Below are 14,422 nucleotides of genomic sequence, written 5' to 3'. Positions count from 1 at the left end.
GCATTAGTCAGGAGTGATGTTGTAACACACTGAGATCATACACATAAATCTAAGACACCACGTCTAGACACCCCGGGGAAGATGGCATGCCATGGGTTAGAGCAAGCATTAAGGAAGTGCAATATTTCAAATATGATGGGAAAATAATGCAATTTGCAGACTTTAATAAAATCATTGGGGAATTAATTTCACTAAGGGTACGCTCTCTCCCAGAACATCCATGTTCCTATGTTTGCTTCGCGGATAATCAGAACAAGAGACACTTTACCTGCTATCTCAGGCATAAACGCAGTGCGATATCTGTGAATTGTGCTATATCCTTAATGTGCTGAATACGAAAATAATCCCTTTATAGGCAGTGCTGTAGCAGCGTAAAACTGCATTATGCAAACAATGCACAGACAGCATAAACCTCGGAGATTCAGAATTTGAAGAGCTTATAAATTAATCTCGTAAGTGTTGATTTGAGCATGCTCGGGGAGAGCACTCAGCTGTAAAACTTGACCAACCTAACCTTCCTGGTTTTAATTATTAGTTTTTGATGATCAAATATTAAAAGAAGATGTGGGATTTACAGCTCTTATACTTTAATAGGTTTCCTTTCTTAGAAAATATATATTTTAAGAGAATCTCTGCTGCCTTTGGCTGCTTTTGGTTATTTTGTTGTTTCTGTGTAGCTGTGGGCGTATAATTTCAATCAGCCAACCTCCTTTTAAATATTTGCCAGCTGATAACTGCTCACAAGCAAGTAGCTTGCAGTACTGTGCCAGGAACATTGTGATAAAAATGCCTGTTTGAACCTGGTCAAGGGTGACAATCGCAACTATTTCAAAGTAAGAAACTTGAACAGAATACGTAACATGATGGTATGTTTTGCTTTCTGCTGCAAGTTGAGAGGTTCCTATAGCAATAACCCTCACAGTAGCTCCATCAGCCTCATCACCTCTTCTGAAAGGCTGATAGTAGATTTTTAATGCATCTGAAGATTTTCTATTAAAACGTTATCAAGTCAAATGCTAGCTGTGATCCATCTCATTAATTCTACAGCTATAAATATTAGTAAATGAGGGAGTTCAGGCTTTGCAAATAGTGACCAAAAAAATGCGTCCAAACTGAGCTCTGTTTCAGAAAATAAGAGGTGTGTGCATTGGAATGGAGTAAATCCAAACATTTCAGTATTTTCCCCTCCTCTTTTTTCTGTATGCCTCTCTGTTCTATAAGGACACTGATCCATAATCCTGTGTTTGGTTAATGATATAAAGTAAAGATACTTTGAAACCAAAACCTGAAACACAATGGGTTTAAAGGTAAGTGGTATTTAAAATGCATAGGACATTGCTGGGTGTGGTAGCAGGGTTGTGGCAGGCAGACATGAAGATATCTCACTTCCTTTAGCATGGGAAGACACCGCTCATGTGTTTCAAAGACAGGTTTCATAGTCTAGGACCTTCAGAGATTCTGAAAGGGTCTTTGGGCTTGTTTAGGGGTAGAGATCTCTGCAAAATAATAATAAGGAACAGCTTTCATGAATCTCCATGGAGATTTCTTCCCCCTGAGCATCTTCCAAGGCCTTTGCTACAGTCTAGGCAGAGTGTCTCCATTATTAGACTGATCTTCCTGTGGCCCTTTGCCTCTTCCCATCTATCTAATTCTTCCCAACTATGATTATTATTCTTTATCATATATTCGTTTGCACAGCTCTGATTGGAACTGTGGAGTGTCAGTAGTACATTAATGATCAGTCTTTAACCTTATTTTTACTTCCAAGAAATGTCCTCTAGTCACTTTTCTTCACCTTCTTTCAGTCTGGCACTTGATCTTTGCTGAATTTCTGTTGTATTCTTACCAGTGCTCCATCTACATTGATTGCTGTCATTCTTCATATTACAGTATTCTGAAATCCACCCACTATCACATAAAAATGCACTCATATTTTAATTTGGAGATGTTTTGCCAAATACCAGTTCTTGTGAAGGAAATCAAATATCAAGTTCAATAAATGTAAACCTCACTGCTTTCTAGAATAGGAACCAAATCCTAGATTCCTTTCTTTTTCTTACAGGAGCTATTGTTGCCTAACATAAGCATTTTCTTAAAAATCCATTAGATGGATCTTTGCAGTATCTGGTATGCACAGAGTGCTTCCACACAGCTCCTCTGGGCCGTATGCATTTTTGTTTACAGTCTTGGTTTTGTCCCACCATGTCTGTTCTTCAGTGACATACTTGTGTGCCTTCTTCTCGTGGCTGTCTGCAGCGGAGGAGCTGGGCTTACCTTTTTCTTCTGATTATGTACTCACATGTGCTTTGTATCAAAAGTCTCTGTGATCCAGATCTCTAAGCTTGAGGTTGTAAATGGGGGTGCTGTTTTGCTGATGGGGCTATCAGACAGGGTTGTGGGAAGCTCTCAGAGCCTGCTTCCTGTGGCACCATGCCTAGGGAACATGTAGCCTTCCCCTTACGGTCTGAGACATCATTAAAGCTGGGTGTGAAGAATGTCTTGTCATCCTGTAGCAATATCAGGCACTAGACAGAGCACGTTAACCTTGCTTGCCCTTTTGCTGTGCACTTTCACTAATTAGATGAATAAGAGTTTTATTGGTGTTTCTTGACCTAGATTTTTTATGTGACAATTATGTTTATCCATACAGTCTAATGCCTTACATTTTGCTAATCAATACAGCTTTCTCTGTTTTAAAAAAGCTGTACATGTTTTTCTAGGCCTACTATCAGATCCTATAAATAATGTTGATTTTGCTTGTCCTGAAAAACTACTTAATTCTGAGTTGGCTTTTTTGTTAGTCAGTTCCAGTTCTCAGGTAAGTGCAGACATGATTTTGTTGCATCATTCCTCTTTTTTCATCTGTTTATACACAAAAATTATATCAATAAATGGAGAATGGGGACCTTCTGTACTTGACCTGCATCTAAATTTTTATCTAAATTTTTATCTAAATTTTTATCTAAATTTTTATCTAAATTTTTATCCAGTTTTTCAAGGTAGGATTTAACTGACAAATGCAAGAAAACCATTTTTAAAAAACTGCATATTCTCATTTTACCTTAGATAATGGAGACAGTTATGGGGTAGTGATGGGAATGTCCAACATTAAACAAGTCCAAAAATATGTTACATGAATTGATCTGATGAGGATAAAAGTAAAAATAAAAAATAATTTAAAAATTCCTTAAGTCTTGAGTATCCACTTCTGGCCTTTACTGCAATGTCTCCCTCCCTCCAAATATTCTGCATTGTGTGTTGTTCAAAAAATAGGATTTTAAGACAGGGTAACAAAATATTAATTCCCAAGGTTAAGGTCATTGTTCCATATGTTGTCTTCTGTGTTGGACACAACTAATATTATATTGTATGTGCAACTGGAAAGGACCAGAAGACCTTGTGATGTTTCCTGTAGCCTGACACACTTGTAGAGGTGCTTTTCAGTGTATCTTCTGCTGCCTTTGACATTCTCTTACCATATGTTCCAGACTTCTGTACCAGCTTCTTCAAAGTTTCCATTCACAACACAGGTGAAAGAAAATAAGTAATCCAGTTTTAAAAACCAAATCTGATGAGATACTGCTTTAAAAGACATTCCTTATTAGCTGGCTCAATATTAAGATTCCTAGATGAGCCTTTGGATTGAATGATCAATAAATTTTCATTTAGTCTATTTATATATAAGACATGAAATCCTGTTTTGAATGTCTTTGCACAGCAAGCATTTGACACTTCAGTGGCTGAACAGCATATCTCAAGACAGCTTCTTTCTATGAAAGTATAAAATTGATTCATACACAAACTCAGGTGAGATAGTGAGCTGAAAGACTAATTTTTTATGCTAGCCTTGTTCAAATGTAGCTGAGAAGGCAATTGTTACATTTCTCTGTTGAACTGGCATGTCTGTTTTTCAATAATTATTTACAAGTATCTTATTAATTGTTACTGTTATTTGCCTTTCATTGTTACTCAGGACTAAATATCAGATTGCTCAATTGCATTTCATGTGGAAAGAAAGTAGGATTTACAAGAAGGGTCAGTCTTCGATTTTTTAAGGAAACAGCACAAAGAAGCTAAGCAACTTCAATTACAAGTTACAGAAAATTAATAAATAATGCTTTTTTCCTTAAATTCAGCAGCATCTTATAGCCTTGTGTTGACTTTCTCTATGAAAAGTACTTAAGCCTATTTTGTATATAAACTAAACAGAAAGTAGTAATTTCTTCTTGTCAAGGGAATATCCTAAGAATCTGTGATAGGCGTCTAAATGTGGAGGTGAGTAATAAGCAGGTATTGACTTCTATTGAGATCAGTATAGAGATTTGTTGACCCAAAGAGGTTACAATTGACTGAAGAGTGGGGCAGTAAATCTTGTTATTGAACAGAAAGCAAAAGTCAATATATGTATTATTATAAACATTTTTCTTTTGGTAGAGATAATAAGGGTGGAGTGGTTTAAGATGCTAGATTTATTTGACCATGGTATCATACAGCTTCTGTTATTCCGTCAAAAATGGTATAACTCCCTTGTGCGTTGATCATTTTTGGTTTGTTTTACATTTATTTATTTTTAATACAGCTTCACCAATCATGCCAAAGCAGTAAAGTCTACATCAACTTTCACATCATAAACCCTTATTCTCATTGTTTTATAACTCAGCTATAAAGATTATTTTCAGATTGAAATTTGGCCTGCGAGCTCTTTGCCTAAGAATCATTCTTTTTCCCAGAAGGGTGAAAGGAATAAAGAAGATCTATTGAACTGTTTATTGAATCTTAGAGGAGCAAAAAGATGTGTTGTGATTTTTATATAATTCAAAATTTGGATAGTATTCTTTATTGAATGCTATTTTCTGCATAAAGCAAGGATTTACTTGACTAGAAAGGAGGAGACTGCAAATGTTATTTCAGTGCTTTCAAACACTTGCTAATATTAATCCAAGCTTTGTATTGTAAACAAGTATTTTTATGATTCTTGCTGTTTATCCCATTCAATTATGGTCTGGTGAGTGCATTATATTTTAGTTTATTGCTTGGAAAAACAAAGAAGAGCACAGAAGAAAATAGAAACGTATCCAGCTCAAAATTTTAAACTTATTAATTAAAATCATGTATAAACCATAGTCAGAGTGCCTGAAGAAGTGTTGAATTACTAGTTTGCTGAATTACTAGTTTGTAACCTTTATATCTTTTAGTATCTTGGCTGCCAGTAGAAATCATCCTTCATACTTCCAAAAGCCTCTAACAAAAACTACTCATTATTTTCCATTGAGGAAACCATCTGCCTACTTCCTTCCTTCACCAAGACCCTCTTACACTTCTTTAGTATTCACAAGCTTCAGCTAATTTAGAGTACTTCACTGAATCTCTTTAGCAGCTCAGGCTACCATAATGATATCAAGAATATTCTCTGCTCTTTGAACTGTCTTGCTGTGAAATTTAGAAACAAACACAAGCCAGCATTCCATGCAGCATTTCATACTGCGTGCAGTGCATGGCTCCTCTAGCAGAGTTGTACTGTGCTGGGAGCAGAACTTCCTGATACAGAAGGCAGAGAGAGAATGACTTCATCCAAAACCTTGGCCCGAGATCTGATCTGCTCTGTGCTGAGAGATTCTTCTCCAAAGTAAGCATCCCCCTGAGTGCATGCTGCATTTTCAGAAACAACAGTATCTACCTGTGTTTTGCCCATATTCTTACTGTTTCTGTCTATTGACACTAAATCAGTTTCCATTTTTAAGCTATTATGAAGGCTGTTGATTAAAACCCTCCATGGCCACAAAGTGCCCAAGAATATATTCAAACCTACAGAAACTTCAATGGTTTCTGCTCATAAGATAGTTTGCAAACTTCCTCTATGGATATGCATGCTGTTTAACAACACACAAAATAGCATGTCTTCTTGTTGGTATGGTCATTAGATGGAAAGAAAGAATCTGAACTATGTTAATGGTAAAAGATGTTTGAATTCAGTAGGAACAGGTCTGAGAATATCAAATGAACCTTTAATAAGTCAAGTTTTTGCATTGTCAGTTCTGAGTTATGACTTCTTGGGGGAAAATAGATTTTTATCCTCTTTTTTTTTTTTTTTTCTTTCAGAAAATCAACTGCTTTTTGGTCTGTGAGATGTCTAAAGACTTTTTTATGTCTGATGATCTCCATGTGGGAGCTGCTTCTATCAAGCGAGCTGTAAACTGGCTTTGTGAAATAAATGGGAAAATCTACCTGTGATGGTATGCTTTCCCCAAAACTCAGATAGAGTAACTCCAACCTTTCTGAATATCACTTTTCAAATGTTATAGAAGGTAAGCATCATGGCAGATAATAGGAATAATAAAAATATTTATGGAAGTGCTAATTAATGATTCGAATGTCCCATCTGAAAAACAGCTGCTTTTCTAGTTTGAAATAACATTTCTGTGTCAGGTGTTCAGTGTGACCTGCTTTGGTCACAGTGAGACATTTTTTGTTTACAGCATAAGATAGCATGGTACCCGGGTAGCACCACACAGATAGAGAAAGTGACTTTTAGAAGAAATGTGCTAGGATGGGTCTTGATGGGATTTGTTAGCTAGGTGCTCACAAAGATGATGGTTGTTTTGACCATAATTGTTCTTCCTGACTTTAAACTGTTCAGAAAGTGCTGTGCTTAAACTAGAGGCGTGCTGCTCTTGCCACTGTTTGCCAGTGTGATTAATAGTACAATAATGTCAAGTCAGACAGACTTAAACTGGCAAAATAACTTACTTAAAAAAAGAAAAGAAAAGAAAAGAAAAGAAAGAAAGAAAAGAAAGAAAGAAAGAAAGAAAGAAAGAAAGAAAGAAAGAAAGAAAGAAAGAAAGAAAGAAAGAAAGAAAGAAAGAAAGAAAGAAAGAAAGAAAGAAAGAAAGAAAGAAAGAAAGAAAGAAAGAAAGAAAGAAAGAAAGAAAAGAAAAGAAAAGAAAAGAAAAGAAAAGAAAAGAAAACAGTGAGTTATGTGGGTGAAAATCTTTCCAGTATCACAAGGCTGGAAAGCCCAAAGATGTTTTTATTATACTCAGTGGAGGTTGTTAGAAAAATGAGAAGTTGAAGTGCAAAAATGTGATTCTAGCTGACTCTTGATCTTGCTGGGTGAGGCTTTACTTTGATTTCTTCCAGGCAAGCACAGTGCACACTTGTGTTACTGCATAAAACATTGCATAATTGTGAGAGTAACGCCCTGAGGTTTCTCTCTCTGGTCCTGGCCAGCCCAGCCTTTAGGAAGAATCAAGAAATGGTGGCTGGTTTGCTGTGTGGCCTGCACACGTTCCCATCCTTGCTACCCTTGGCATGTATTTTTTGGCATTGCTCTTGGATCTTCTGGGGTAAAAGACTAGCACTATTTTGTTAAAACAAATCCATGAGTCAGGCCAGATTGCGGTCTTCTCTTCTGCACTTGCAGCCTTATTGTATTTAACAGCACAGTTCAGGGCTTTCCCCTCTCTGCTCCTTGTCACTCAGAGATGTTTAGAAGAGGATTTAAAATGACTATTTCTTGTGCATAATCCTTGATCCCTTCTGTCCTCTTGCCCAACCTCACTTATTCACCAGAAATAGCAACACCATTCTGTATTTTTCAGCTCTGGTTTATAGCAATTTTGTCTTTTGCCTTGGAGAATAAATGATTGTTCAATTCAGACATTCAAAATTAAAGTGAAGTTGCCTGTGGAAACGAGTAGCTCATTATACAATGAGTGAGGACAAATAAAAGGTGCCTGCGTATAATAATCAGAAGATATTGACTTTTGTTGAGGTCAGGATCACAATTTATTAACCCAAAAGGTAAATATTGAGCAAAACTTTGGGCAGCTTTTTTTTCTTTCTACTTCAGAAAAGACAACACAGGATTGACTAAAGAACTTTATCTGCCTGCACAGTGTGACAGAGACTTTTTGCCAGCAGTTTTGTGCTCATCTTTTGCTCTGTCTCTCCTGAGGGCAAAAACATTTATTGTGTGTTTTGGAAAAATATTACAAATTGTGCTAATCGCTGTTGCTTTGTTGATTCTGCTCCTGATAAGGGACAGCCCAACTCCTGAAGAAGGTTTTGCTTCCAAACACTTCTTTGGGTGCTCCAGGCCCAGCCTAGCTGCATCTTCCTCTTTCTTTTGCCATACACTTTCTTCTCTCCCCCTTCTCTTTCCCAAGTCTTGTGTTTTGTTGGATAACTTGCCTTTTCTCTCTCAGTTTCCTCATTGTCCTCCTGCTTGTTTCCTTGCACCTGCACATTCCTCACAGGAAGGACTTCTGTTGTTAAAAGTTTGATTTTTATGAGGCAATGCCGGGCAGAAGTGTTTCCACACATGTTTAAACATTAGAAGATAACTTCAGTGAGTTTTTAGTGGGCAAGAGCTGCTTAGTGAAAATTGGAAACGTGCTTTGAAAGCAATTTCTGAACCTAAAGAAAAAATCCATCTGTGAATAAGGAACTGCACAGTATTATTATTCAATTGTTATATATGAGAGCGAAGTCTTAATTCAACTTTTATTTGTTGATTTCTAAGGAAGGTTTGTGTGGAGGTGGGGAAATGTGTATGACAAGCATAAGACCACTGAAAATAAGCTTTTTCTTATTCTTGTTGCAGTCTTTAGAGCAAACTCACAGATCCCTGAGCACCTATATGTGGCAGGCAGATTGAAGGCAGCCACAGCCAGGTAGGTTAATGATCTTTCTTGATTAAGACCATGTTATATGGCTTCCCTGAGCTGAGGAACCCAAATGGTGACAGAGACTGATTGAAACATTTTGATTACTTGGTGGGGTTAGAGACTTAACTGCATGTTGCTTTTCGGTGACCTACCTGTGCCCGGTGTAATGCAACTTGCATCACCTGATTCTGAAACACCCATTACCTTCACAGATGAGGTCCAGAAAACACTTTCAAACTCAGATCAAAGTAAAAGGGCCTAGAAAAATAGGTTTAAAAGCCTTAACACGTCTGCCAGTGGACACAACAGTCCACGCTACAATATTTATACACATAATTTGAAATAATTGGCAAATTCAGGAAGCAGAGCAGAGAGCAAAATGACTTAGTTGATTATTTATGAAGACCCTGTGTCTTAGATGCTTCTTTAAGGAAAATCTTGCCTGTTCAGTACTTCAAATCATTAAATGCTAAAGCTCAAATGTACTGTTCCTTGCTTTGAATGAGGGTCACACATTCACTCCCTATTTAGCAAACAAACTTTCTGGATTTTTAAATTTAAATAATTTGTCTCCCTTTATTTCCCAGTGCTCAGATGAAGACTCTATACCTCCCTAGACTCTGCCACTGCTCAGTTGCCCTCTAAGTATTTTGTATGAAAGGTCATGGTCTCACAACACTGACTCTTCACAGAGTTCAATTGGTTCTCTTTTTGTAGAATACAGCCATTCCCCATCTCTGCAGCAAGGGAGATCCCCTGGCAGCAAAACAAATATGGTTAGTTATGTGTGGCATGAACCTCAGCTGCATAGGGAGCTGAGCTCCAGATAACATGTAATGACAATGTATGTAGAATTTCAAGGCTAACCCATCAGCCCCTCTCAAGAAACTAAACTATGAAATGTTTTATTTTGCCTAGGGAAAGTCTATTTGGGTCCATCCTCCAGTTTCCAGCAAAGTGCAGTAATTCCTCTTCCCCCTTGCTCCTTGGTAGGATGAATGTCATATAAAGAGGTCAAAAAGACTACTAGTGTCATGCCATAAATCAGTGGTTCAGCTTAGATGAGAGCCCAAAAGGCTTCCGCTCATCTGGTGTAAAATGACTCGTTCAGCTGCAGTCAACAGAGATCTGACAGCAGCTGACTTGCCCCAAGAGCTACTGAATTCCCACTTTAGATTTATCTAACTGGTTTTTCAGATACCACTTTCTCTGCTGTCAATTCAGGAGATTTTATTAATATCCTTCTAATAAATGTTTTTCAACTACAGCTTCACAGGCTATCCATACTGCCCCTCTGCCTACGGATAATATATTACATGCATGCAATTATAAAAATGCCAGTAACTAATTTAGTTTAATTTAAATTTAGATTTTGCCCTAAACAAATACTGATGTGCCCCATATATTTCTACTGCCAGATCATGATTTACTAACTCCATTTTGGGGGTTAAGGAGAGCGTGACCTTGCTCCATATTAATATTTAAAGATTACCTTGCACATGAAATCAGATGCTGACACAAGTCTCACAGGACTGAGAGGTTTTTAATCTTTTGAAGAAGCAGTGCCACGTTGAAATATGTATTACTACATTCAGAGCAGAGCATGTAACAAATGTCCCACTAGCAGGCATCAGAGACTGCAAATTTTGTTCAGTGCAATCTGCTCCACAAATATCAACTTTTTTTCCTAGAATGGAAATTGCCGTGCCACAAAGGCTGATGCTTGACATCACAGCAAAGGCCAGCAGCATAATCTCAGACATTGCAGTAAAAAGGGTTTGCCATCCTGTCCTAAATGCAGGAGCCATTTAGTGCCCTTTTCAAACCAATACATAGATCTTACTCTTTCAAAAGGTGAAAGTTTACTTACATTTCTGCAATTTAGAACAGTTAAGGAACCATGTGATTTTTGATTTTTAGAAGTGAACAAGCTTAAAATGCTAAAACCTCCTGACTTTCTTTTAATGTGGTTAATTAAAAAGAAAAGCAGAGCTGTTTTCATAGAAATTATAAATAGTTGATGTTTGACATAACTGACTAATTCCAAGACATGTCTATGCATTGCTGTTTTCTTACATTAAGCTTGAATATTTCTATTTTTATCTATCAGCATTTTAATTCATTTCTGTCAATATATCTGAACCTCAGACAAAACACAAATTGGCAAGCTGTAGAGGAGACTCACTTCTCGTTGCATTTTGGGCGTACTCAGTTGCTATGAAATTGCCGTGGTCGAGGTCTTTGATTACAGTAGCTCCCGTATTTTGTAAGCATCATGGAGATATTAGGGGACTTGAAAAGAATGAGAGAACAGCTCTTCTCTTCTCCTTTGGGACAGGGACAGAGATCGGGGTAGGGACAGAGATTGGCAGCCTGCTGCTCAGAATGCTCTGTTCCTAGTCTCTCGTGTCCTATTTGATAGGTAATTGCAGAGGGTCCCCAGCTGACTGATGCCTCTAGGAGATTGCTATAGTGCTACCACAAAACACCGATGTGGTTTGGAAGAAACAAAGACCTTAGACTGACATGCGAGAATTCTCAGTATTAGAAGATTGTAGCCCTAGAGGAGTTTAGAGCCTGTGAAGATGTCTCTACACATTTTTTTTTCCATATCACCATCTGAAACCAACCTCTGTATTTGCCCTTAAGTTTTTATGCACTTTTAGCAGACATTAAAAGCAAAAACAACAAGGCCAGTTTGGAAGTTACAAAGTCTATGCAGATGGAATCAGTGCAAGGAGGGTCAGACCCTCCCACCCGGGGACAGGCAGCGCTGCTTACTGCCTTGTGCTGGGTGCTCCTAGCCCAGCAGCCTCACGGCACTGGCCAGGCTGCTTGTTGAAGGCAGGGTGGTCATAACCTAATCCTCACACAGCAATTGCCAGAGCAGAGTGCATCATCTTTGTTCCCTTTACAATCTCTAAGATCTTGTCACCTTCATTTTCCCATATCGTTCACACCCCAGAACCCTATATGACCCCTTTGTTGCCACCCCTGGCAGGATAATGAGGCTTGGGAGCAGATGCCACAGAAATGTGTGTGCCATATAATTGAGTGAGAACATAAATGGGAACAGTAAAAATAGCACAGAGACTTCTGCTTTTAGTGCATCCCAAACATATGATGTTTACCAACTACCCCATTTTCTTGTAAATCTATTAATCCTCTCAGATATTTCTGAGTTATCTTCTCAGATAATTTTTTGGAGACAAAACTTACTACAGGTGAGTTGGTCACCATAAACACAATTTGAGCTATTTTATCCTAGATTAGTGTTTTTCTTGGCGTGACTTACTCACAGCATCATGCTGTTAAGTCTCAAAACAGATTTTCAGTGAGTCACGAGTGTAACAGTACGGCACAATTCCCTTCACAGAAATAACAACTGCAAATGCATTAAAATATAGAAAGAATTTGAGAATCTGGAGTTCTGTGCAAAATCTGCAATACTTCTATACTCAACATTACTGATAGTACAAATGGGACTGAACCAGCTGATAAGTGTTCTGTCTGGTCCAATGAATTCACTTACTGTTTATGATCTCTCTAGTCACATTTTTAACTGTTTTGTCATTCCCATTAAACCTTCCTAAATATTCTTCTTGCTGGTTCAGTGCTCTTGTCCAGGAAGCTTGTGAGTTCGTGAGGATTTGTACTTGATCATGAATGATTCATGAAACGAGCTTAGAAAGCTAAGTTTAACATCTTATTCAATGCTGAGGAAAAAAGAGCATCTTCTCACAGACTTGTAGCAACTTGGCTGAGGAGGAAGCATCTCAGTGTCTCATTTTAAACGCTGAAATTCAGAGCATCTGTTGCCTTTCCAGCTAAACTCATATCTAGTAAGAAGCAAGAGGAAGCACTTTAATTTGCTACTGTAGTCAGGCTAAAAATAACGTAATTTTGTTTTTCACTTCACTGAAGCATTTTACCATACATGTGATGACATTGCATAGTCAGCCTAGCAGTGTCCAGCTGAAAGGCAAGAACCGGTTATGCTGATGCTTCTCCTGCACATTAAATCACTTTTATTTTTCTCTATGAGTTATATGTGATATCAACTGGTCTTATTTCAAATTGTTTATGATTGATTCTGCAGCAACATTTCTATATCTTCCTTAGGACAAGAGAAAAAGCACTGGGCCTTCTTTCTCTTGACCTCTTTGTGCTCTGTAACATGGCCCAACAGACACAGATGCCCTGTTCTACTACCTCCTTTCTAATGTATACATATGGTATTCTTATTCTGGGAATATATCCCTGCTGTGCATATTCCGTACAGATGATGATCATGTCTTAGTTTTCGTACCAGTGAAATGGGGATAATTGTGTCTCTTTGATGTACTGATAAAAGTGCTTTGTGAAAGCTAAATATTTCTTTGTGGAACAGGAGATAGTGTGTTTGGAAGCTCTGTATAGCAAGGAGTAGGAGGAAGAGACACGGATCAGATATGAAAAAAAAACAGGACCAAACAGAGGAGAGGACCAACTATGGTTGTTCCCTTGCTGTTCTTTGTCTCTCGGCTCTGCAAGAGGATGAGGATTTTTCCTCTTCTTTTACTGAATAAAAAGAAGAGGCACCCACAGAGAGAATAAAACACAATAAACATGAGCATGCTACAGTGAAATATATACTTTGCCTGTACAATAGACATTTTGATCCAGAGTTACAAAAAGTTTAAACGTAACCCATACATTATAATCAATTCAAATACTTTTGTTACTAAAACTCAGTTTAATTGTTATGCTTTGTATTTATAAACTGGAAAAATTCTGATCTCATGGTTAAGAGCTTTATGATAAAAAAAGAAATGGAAGTGCTTCTAAATGAAGTCTTCTAAGGTGTCCCCTAGGAGTCTGATTTTAAACTGGTCTTGCATTAATTGCCGTTTCTCTGGCCGTTTGTCAGACCATTGCCGTGCTGTGTTAAGGTCTTGATGCTTTTATCTAGCCCTCCCCTATTCTCTGTTTGTTCTTCAGTGAGGATGAGAGGAACGCTTACAGTATGCAAATACACACTGCTTTCTGTGCTTCTTTATTTAGAGACATAAAAGGATTTTTTAAAAAGGCAAGTTGAATATAAGGCAATAAAGACGTAAATCTTCAGAGGCAGGCAAGACACACTCCCTTTGCACTTCACAAATGAAGCATGGTTTTTGCAAAGAAAGAGTTTGTTAGGAGAACCACAGAAAGCAGGATTTCCATAATGATTTGCAAGAAAAAATTCTGTAACACATGGCACTGTGCTTCCTTCAGAACTGCAGTTCTCTAGAGACCAAATTCTTTACTACTTAATCACTGCAGTAATTAGAGATGATGTTGGCAAGTGTTCATTGAATGTTGTGTCATTTTACATCTTAAAACATTTTGGCGTTACTTTTCACTTCCTTTCTACAGTGTGTTCTAGTCCAGCCCCTGGCTGATTAGGCACAGCTGGCCTTTTCTTTGGTACCAGGTCAGTGTTGCAATTAAGAACTCTGTTGGTCTGCACCAATAAAAACAAAGACTAAATTATTCAATTTATGGCTTCAACAGTAATGTTCCACCAAACCTTTTTTTTTTTACAATGGCTTAGACATGAGCAACTTGATGTGAAACAGATTTCCAAGTGAAACAGAAAATTCCAGTCACAAAAATGGCCTTGTCCTGCAGAGAACCTCTGAAAGTGGAAAGCTGCAGCAGAAGGGTGTGAATGAACACTAATCTGAATGAGGCAGGGCTCTGTAGGTGCAGAATAATAACACAGCACTAGGTAT

The 14,422-nt window shown here is 37.8% G+C and overlaps 1 protein-coding gene across 2 annotated transcripts in view; it reads left to right on the top strand.

Annotated features, from left to right (window-relative positions):
- Positions 1 to 412: 412 nt before the first annotated feature.
- The window catches only part of LOC107317345 (uncharacterized), a 44,196-nt gene continuing 30,186 nt past the window's right edge, over positions 413 to 14,422 (top strand). For both annotated transcript variants that reach the window (XM_085511246.1, XM_085511247.1), the window contains exon 1: positions 413 to 8,672. The gene's annotated coding sequence lies outside the window, so the exon portion shown is untranslated. The remainder of the gene's footprint in view (positions 8,673 to 14,422) is intronic.

This window comes from Coturnix japonica, chromosome 11, assembly GCF_054131305.1.
Source record: "Coturnix japonica strain WE chromosome 11, WE-NBRP24, whole genome shotgun sequence".
In the NCBI taxonomy this organism is placed as follows: domain Eukaryota; kingdom Metazoa; phylum Chordata; class Aves; order Galliformes; family Phasianidae; genus Coturnix; species Coturnix japonica.
This window is presented reverse-complemented; position numbering and strand designations above follow the sequence as displayed.